Genomic DNA, 8524 nt, shown 5'->3' with positions numbered 1-8524 from the left:
AAAAAGAAAGTGGGAGAGAAAGGGAGTAGGGGTTTGAATGGGAGCGAGAGGTTAATGGAGGCGGTGATGAAGAAAAGGAAGTTTGAGGAAAGCAACATAGTTTCCAATGCCAGCATCAGTTCTGAGGTAGAGAGTGCCAAGGAAGGGCAAGACAAGTCTTGAGGGGAGCATGGAGGTGAGGAGGAGCATAAAGTGATTCTGAAGTTTAGGGAGGAAGGGAAGATGGGGCGATGAGTCCGATAAGGTTGACAGCTGTGATAAAAGAGTTGATCGGGGAAGTTGTCAATGATAAAGTGTTAAGAGATGGGAGCTTGTAAGTGCTCTGTAGGGACATGGTGCAGAGGGAAAATCTCTGAGTGAAGCAAATAGTGAAGTGAAAGGTGGTGTCGAGCAGCTGGACTAATCAAGCAGGGAAGTAGTGGATTAAAAGGAGTGCCTGTGAGTGTTAGCACTAAAGAGGTAAGCAACAATTTAAGAGGAGGCGTTCTAGTTAATTTTCGAAGATTACAAGCAACAAGGGATGTGATTAGTGTAGATGGCCAGGCTATTCTGTTACACATCAAGGACAGGAATATGTGGTGGTGGTGGTGTGGTTGAGAGGAGTGGTGCTAGTGGTAGTGAACTATTATAATCCTTGTCAGACATTGGACCTGGTTGCGCTGGAGAGAGTGGAGGGCAAGGATAGAAAATCTGATAGAAATGAAAGTTCTGGTGTGCCTGAATGATGGCCGAAGGACCAGGATTGATGGAGCCACAGGGAAAGAGTCTGCCTTGGACCTCACTCTGGTATCTAATGTGATGGCAGGAATCTGTGAGTGGGAGGTATGGGAGGAGTCAACGTCATTACCCCATAGTATGCACAGTAGGCCAGAGGGAACAGGTTGGTGTTTGGAAGGGCAAACTGGGACCAATTTCAAGAGTTGAGTGTGCAGGCGATGGCTCAGGTGGAAATGAGAAAGGATGTGAATAGTATGAATAACTGTGAGAGAACAGCTCTAGTGGGGGCAGCTACCGTGGCTATACCTAAGAGATCAGGGAGGAGGATGAGGAGGAGGAAATCAGTCCCATGGTGGATGGACATTTAAAGTACAGGGCATTTAAAGTACTGAAAAGGATGCATAACTTCCAACATCTGATTCAGTATAAACAGGCCCAGGATCTGATGAGGCGAACTATCTGTCTTGCAAAGAGGTAATGTTTGCGTCGGCTCTGTGACACTATTGGAAGGGTGACACCTGTGGGAGTAGTGTGGGGGATGATTAACCTCTATGGGATCAGTGTCCCCCCTGCAGGACGGTTGAGCTAATGTAGGCTAATGTGAATAGCATGAGTTTGTAAGTAACAAAAAACATTTCCCAAGACATAGACATCTGATATGGGCAGAAAGCTTAAATTCTTGTTAATCTAATGTCCATTTTACAGTAGCTATTACAGTTAAATGATATCATGCTATTATTTGAGGAGAGTACACAATTATGAACTTGAAAAATGTATTAATAAACCAATTAAGCACATTTGGGCAGTCTTGATACAACATTTTGAACAGATATTCAATGGTTCATTGGATCAGTATAAAACTTTGCACATACACTGCTACCTTCTAGTGGCCAAAATCTAAATTGTGCCTGGGCTGGAATAATACATTGTGGCCTTTCTCTTACATTTCAAAGATGATGGTACAGAAAATACAAAAAAATCATGTTTTTTTCTTTGTATTATCTTTTACCAGCTCTAATGTGTTGTATTCTCCTACATTAATTTCACATTTCCACAAACTTTAGTGTTTCCGTTCAAATGGTATCAAGAATATGCATATCCTTGCTTCAGGTCCTGAGCTACAGGCAGTTAGATTTGGGTATGTCATTTTAGGCGAAAATGGGAAAAAAGGGTCCGATCCTTAATTAAAAAAGGATGGCCTAAGTATATAACATGATTGGCACGACCGTAATAATCATCTTGAAGTTCCATAAGTGTAAGCCAACATAATTCATTATTTTACATTAGCATGTTAATTTCACTGATATGGCTTAATTGATCATAGCCCAGGCTCATTATAGTTGCAAATACCATGCAGCTGCACCAGGGGAATTTAAAACAAACATATTTTTTTGCAGGTCTTCTGTGTCTCCACATTTATGGAGGAACTAATTTACCATTAGGAAAATGTATCCCCATTCCCCATCCAAATACCTTCAACAATATAGCAACAAAAACTGACAAATATGAGGCGGGATCTTGCCTCCAATCTGGCAACCCTCATAAAATCCGACATAGCACTTGTATCCCAAAGTATTAAGTGAAAACAAGCATAGAAAACAGAATTGACATTAATAAAATTAAATTAAAAACGCAAGGCTACTATTATATTATAAGTATTTCGTGGACAACTTGGCTGATTAATAAATGTGGGACACTAAAAAGGCAGTGTAGAACATTATTGCCCAAAATGCATTGTCCCAATAACTTTCGAAATAATGTTCCAAAGTTTGCACCCCAAAAATGTATTTTCCTATGAGTGAAGTCACACAAAAATGTGTCTTTTCCTATGGATTAAGTTGCACAAAATGTTTTGTATTTTCACACTAGTTAAGCCACACAAAAACACACAAAATCTGCTGAAATACTTTGTAAATATTTGCACAAATTTAGTGTGAGATTATGTTGGCCTTTAGGGCATCTTTGCCACACAACCTACATACCCCCCTCCTTGTCTAGACATTTTTGTTCTAGTTCTCAATACACACAGCATAATCTTTAGGCGTAACCTTAAAAATGTGGTCGGGTAGGCCTATAACGCAGTATTGTAGATTGGTGGAAAGCCCCATTGACTGAGGATGAGGGGTCACCATTATGTAGTTTGATGGAAATTATCCAACCATTATATAGAAATGATGTTGAATATAATAATAAATTACATTTATTAATCTGACTCCGTTATTATGTGAATAAATGCAACAGGCACTGTGCATCTCTGGAGGATCTAAAAAAATAGCGAATCATTGTATCACCCACACAGTATGACAATAATGAACATGTCTAACTTCCATTATACAATTATTAAGATATAAATAGCTAATCCTGGTGACCAATTTTCTAGCATTTAATTTATCGAGTCAAGCAGATCAGAGATGTCAAAGTGTTACCCAAGCATATACTATGTATATAGTGTAAATAACAACTACCAATAGACCTACTAAGTTATGTAGCCTATAATCAATCAAAGAAGTACTCTGTAAAACCAGGAACTCAATTCAACTAATAGGATTTATTAGTCATGAAAGAATTGACACAAACAATTATAGTTTACATGAAATACATGATACGTAACAGAATAACACAGAGTAAATTACTATCACCAATAGGCTCAAATTTAAGGTGGTTACAAGTGTCTTCAGAATAATCTCTAAGAGAAACAACTATGTGTGTCTTATATATTTGAGTAATTTAGCAGACTCGAGTATCCAGTGCAACTTTCAGTAGTGAGTGCATACATTTTTGTACTGGTCACCCATGGGAATAGAACCCACAACACTTGCGCTGTGCTCTACCAACTGAACCACACAGAACGCAGGACCTTGGTAGCAAGTTCTCAAAGTAGAGTGTGAACAAATTCACTGTCCTTTCAACCAAATTCAAACAGAAACTCACGCCCAACCTGAATGAACATGTATTTGCATATTGCTAGTTAAAACAAAAGACAGGAAACCACATCCAGATTATAACCTAATCAACTCAATTTAAATGTTAGGAGCACACCCTTGAGTCGCTCCATCTTTGAACTATCTGCTGTCCGACAACGAAACAGAATAACAGTTTCCCTGTGACAATAAATCCATAGCACTTACAGTACAATAAAATATATAAAAAGTATCTTTATGAACTCTTGAAACAATCCAAACATGACAATTGAATTCTCTTCTTAGAGCTTGCCACAAATAAGGTATGTTTGAACCTTGTGATAGCCCCCAGATTGTCTGCCATCCAAACAGTGTCATAAATCGTGATTGAGTCATCACGCTGGGCCTCGCATGCCAGCCAGTCATTAGAATATCACATCCTCTCATTCTTCCACTACAGTAGCCATTTATGGAAAACGAATGAAAAATCAAAGGGCCCATGCGGAGCACCGAAACCAATTATTATTTGTTACCCATACCTGTTTATTCAATATCATTAATCACAATGGTTAGCCGATGCAAATTAGGAAAACATTCAAACATTATTAGGACTACATTTACCCTAATTGGGAACACATATGGCACATGGAGAAGTCAAAGATTCCTAGTCAGGCTATTATTTGTCAAATCCAGATTAAATATAGGGCTTCATCTGTATCACACCTGTAAGAAATAGTGGGCTAAATCAATGAGAAATATAGCTGAAATGTTCAGGCTTTGTCATGTCTCAGTTCACTCGCTTCTTATTTCACCCGATCACTTCATCATGTTTCGGTCTGATCTTTCAGATTACTGCTGCCTCCTGTTAACCTGCTACTATGATACATTAATAGGTGAGGAGGTTTGCTAGCAATCTATCAATGTGCATAATATATAGCAAGTGAAGCGAGAATAGGGAAATACATTTGGAGGACAGGACTAGCACATAACATTCGGAGAACCATTTGTTTCATAGAGCAGGAGTTTTCAAACTTTTCTTGCCCAGGGACCACCATATGTTAGCAAAATAATTAATTTCACATATTGTCTTATCATCAAGTGAATAATAATGGCAAGTAGAAGTAATCAACATTTTAAAATGAATAGATTTGGTAGTGTAAAATCTAACAGTCTATTAGCTACAAAGGTATCTTGGCGGCGTAGAAAAAAAGTTGCTGTTGTAAAACACATTTTAAGCAATTCTTCAAAAAAAGATGTTATTGAGCTGAGAGAAAATGTTGCAGTTTTAATACTCATTTTCTGCAATTCTATGCATTTTGTCATGTCTAATTCTATGTTCCTCCGCTCAAACGTCATAACAAAATCAATGGGCATGTGCGTTGAATGTCCGTTTTTATTTTATTTTAGATACTCCCTGACTATCTAGTTTTATTTACATAACCTTTTACTTAACCAGGTAAATCAATTAAGAACAAATTATTTTTTACAATGACAACCTAGCAAGAAGCAAAAGGCCTCATTTGGGATACATTTTTTTGTACATTTTGTACATCACGACAAACAATATCTGATTGTTAGTTGTCAAAGATGGTATTATTTAAAATTATACAAGGGGTGGGTCTAATCCTGAATGCTGATTGGTTAAAACCGCATTCTAGCCGGCGTCTATTCCACAAATTGCCACCGGCTAAATCTATTTAGTCTGTTCCATCTGACTGCTCAATCCTCTCATCAGCCCAGCCAGGCAATTTATAAACTTGATCTCCACTATAAAAAGCATCTACACATTATCTCATTTCTTTTAGACTAGCATTTCGTTTTCAATAGTAGAGATTTGTATAAACCTTGCTGTCTGTCTCCCTGACATTTGCAACACTGTTTCAATATTCAAATTCGATCTCCTGCTGTCGAGTTGTCGAGTTGGGACGAGACAGACAGGCAGCGTTTCTCAGCCAGACGAAATTCTGAATCAGCTGGCATCATTTCTATGGATATATATATATTTTGAAAAAGGTCAAACAAAATGCAGCTAATTTGCAGTCTTTCCAGCTTCAGTTTGAAGTGATTGTGTTACTGTAGCTGTGTTGTTGGCTAGCTCCTCTGAACAACAGTGTCCTGACGAGTGAGCACATTTTCTATGCCATGCAAAATTGTGCCTCATTAGCTCATTGTTATGGATGTATTAAAAATAAATGTCATTAGAAAACAACTTAAACAAATACAAATGCAGCTACTTTGCTGTTAATCTGGCTAGCTAGCAAGCAAGAGATAAGAATATTGCCAGCCAGTACGGCAATGGAACATTTTGTTATGCAGGTGAATGAGGACCCAAAAGCGACTTGGCGAAAACAGAGTCTTTATTCCAGTAAAGGAAATATGCAATACTCCTAGACAAATCGGAGCGGTAAACAAAGCATAAAAAACTAATTCCACTCGTGGTGACGAGGACAGACTGGAGACTCGACCATAAACTGTAGGTTGCCTTGGGAAGGCACCGACCGTAGCAGACTCAGACACCTGCTCACACGCAGCATCTGAGGGAAACACGACACGACAGGGCGAGACAAAGACACAGCACGGTGAACAATATACAAGGATCCGACAGGACAGAAACGGAAGACAAGGGGAGAAATAGGGACTCTAATCAGAGGGCAAGATACGGAACAGGTGTGAAAAGATTAGATGATTGATAGGGGAATAGGAACAGCTGGGAGCAGGAACGGAACGATAGAGAGAAGAGAGAGAGGGAGGGAGAGAGAAAAAAGGGAACGAACCTAAAAAGACCAGCAGGGGGAAAACGAACAGAAGGGAAAGCAAAATGACAAGACAATATAAGACAAAACATGACAGTACCCCCCCACTCACCGAGCGCCTCCTGGCGCACTCGAGGAGGAATCCTGGCGGCAACGGAGGAAATCATCAATCAGCGAACGGTCCAGCACGTCCCGAGACGGAACCCAACTCCTCTCCTCAGGACCGTAACCCTCCCAATCCACTAAGTATTGGTGACCCCGTCCCCGAGAACGCATGTCCATGATCCTACGTACCTTGTAAATAGGTGCGCTCTCGACAAGGACGGGAGGGGGAGGGAAGACGAACGGGGGTGCGAAGAAAGGGCTTGACACAGGAGACATGGAAGACAGGATGGACGCGACGAAGATGTCGCGGAAGAAGCAGTCGCACAGCGACAGGATTGACGACCTGGGAGACACGGAACGGACCAATGAACCGCGGAGTCAACTTACGAGAAGCTGTCGTAAGGGGAAGGTTGCGAGTGGAAAGCCACACTCTCTGGCCGCAACAATACCTAGGACTCTTAATCCTACGTTTATTGGCGGCTCTCACAGTCTGTGCCCTGTAACGGCAAAGTGCAGACCTCACCCTCCTCCAGGTGCGCTCACAACGTTGGACAAACGCTTGAGCGGAGGGAACGCTGGACTCGGCAAGCTGGGATGAGAACAGAGGAGGCTGGTAACCCAGACTACTCTGAAACGGAGATAACCCGGTAGCAGACGAAGGAAGCGAGTTGTGAGCGTATTCTGCCCAGGGGAGCTGTTCTGCCCAAGACGCAGGGTTTCTAAAAGAAAGGCTGCGTAGTATGCGACCAATCGTCTGATTGGCCCTTTCTGCTTGACCGTTAGACTGGGGATGAAACCCGGAAGAGAGACTGACGGACGCACCAATCAAACGACAGAACTCCCTCCAAAACTGTGACGTGAATTGCGGGCCTCTGTCTGAAACGGCGTCTAACGGGAGGCCATGAATTCTGAACACATTCTCGATGATGATTTGTGCCGTCTCCTTAGCGGAAGGAAGTTTAGCGAGGGGAATGAAATGTGCCGCCTTAGAGAACCTATCGACAACCGTAAGAATCACAGTCTTCCCCGCAGACAAAGGCAGACCGGTAATGAAGTCTAAGGCGATGTGAGACCATGGTCGAGAAGGAATGGGAAGCGGTCTGAGACGACCGGCAGGAGGAGAGTTACCTGACTTAGTCTGCGCGCAGTCCGAACAAGCAGCCACGAAACGGCGCGTGTCACGCTCCTGAGTAGGCCACCAAAAGCGCTGGCGAATAGAAGCAAGAGTACCTCGAACGCCGGGATGACCAGCTAACTTGGCAGAGTGAGCCCACTGAAGAACAGCCAGACGAGTAGAAACAGGAACGAAAAGAAGGTTACTAGGACAAGCGCGCGGCGACGCAGTGTGCGTGAGTGCTTGCTTAACCTGTCTTTCAATTCCCCAGACTGTCAACCCGACAACACGCCCATAAGGAAGAATCCCCTCGGGATCAGTAGAAGCCACAGAAGAACTAAAGAGACGGGATAAGGCATCAGGCTTGGTGTTCTTACTACCCGGACGGTAAGAAATCACAAACTCGAAACGAGCGAAAAACAACGCCCAACGAGCTTGACGTGCATTAAGTCATTTGGCAGAACGGATGTACTCAAGGTTCTTATGGTCTGTCCAAACGACAAAAGGAACGGTCGCCCCCTCCAACCACTGTCGCCATTCGCCTAGGGCTAAGCGGATGGCGAGCAGTTTGGTTACCCACATCATAGTTGCGTTCCGATGGCGACAGGCGATGAGAAAAATAAGCGCAAGGATGAACCTTATCGTCAGACTGGAAGCGCTGGGATAGAATGGCTCCCACGCCTACCTCTGAAGCGTCAACCTCGACAATGAATTGTCTAGTGACGTCAGGAGTAACGAGGATAGGAGCGGACGTAAAACGTTCTTTGAGAAGATCAAAAGCTCCCTGGGCGGAACCGGACCACTTAAAACACGTCTTGACAGAAGTAAGAGCTGTGAGAGGGGCAGCAACTTGACCGAAATTACGAATGAAACGCCGATAGAAATTAGCGAAACCTAGAAAGCGCTGCAACTCGACACGTGACCTTGGAACGGGC

This window comes from Oncorhynchus gorbuscha, linkage group LG18 (assembly GCF_021184085.1).
Source record: "Oncorhynchus gorbuscha isolate QuinsamMale2020 ecotype Even-year linkage group LG18, OgorEven_v1.0, whole genome shotgun sequence".
Taxonomy (NCBI): Eukaryota; Metazoa; Chordata; class Actinopteri; order Salmoniformes; family Salmonidae; genus Oncorhynchus; species Oncorhynchus gorbuscha.
Note: the sequence above shows the minus strand (reverse complement) of the source record.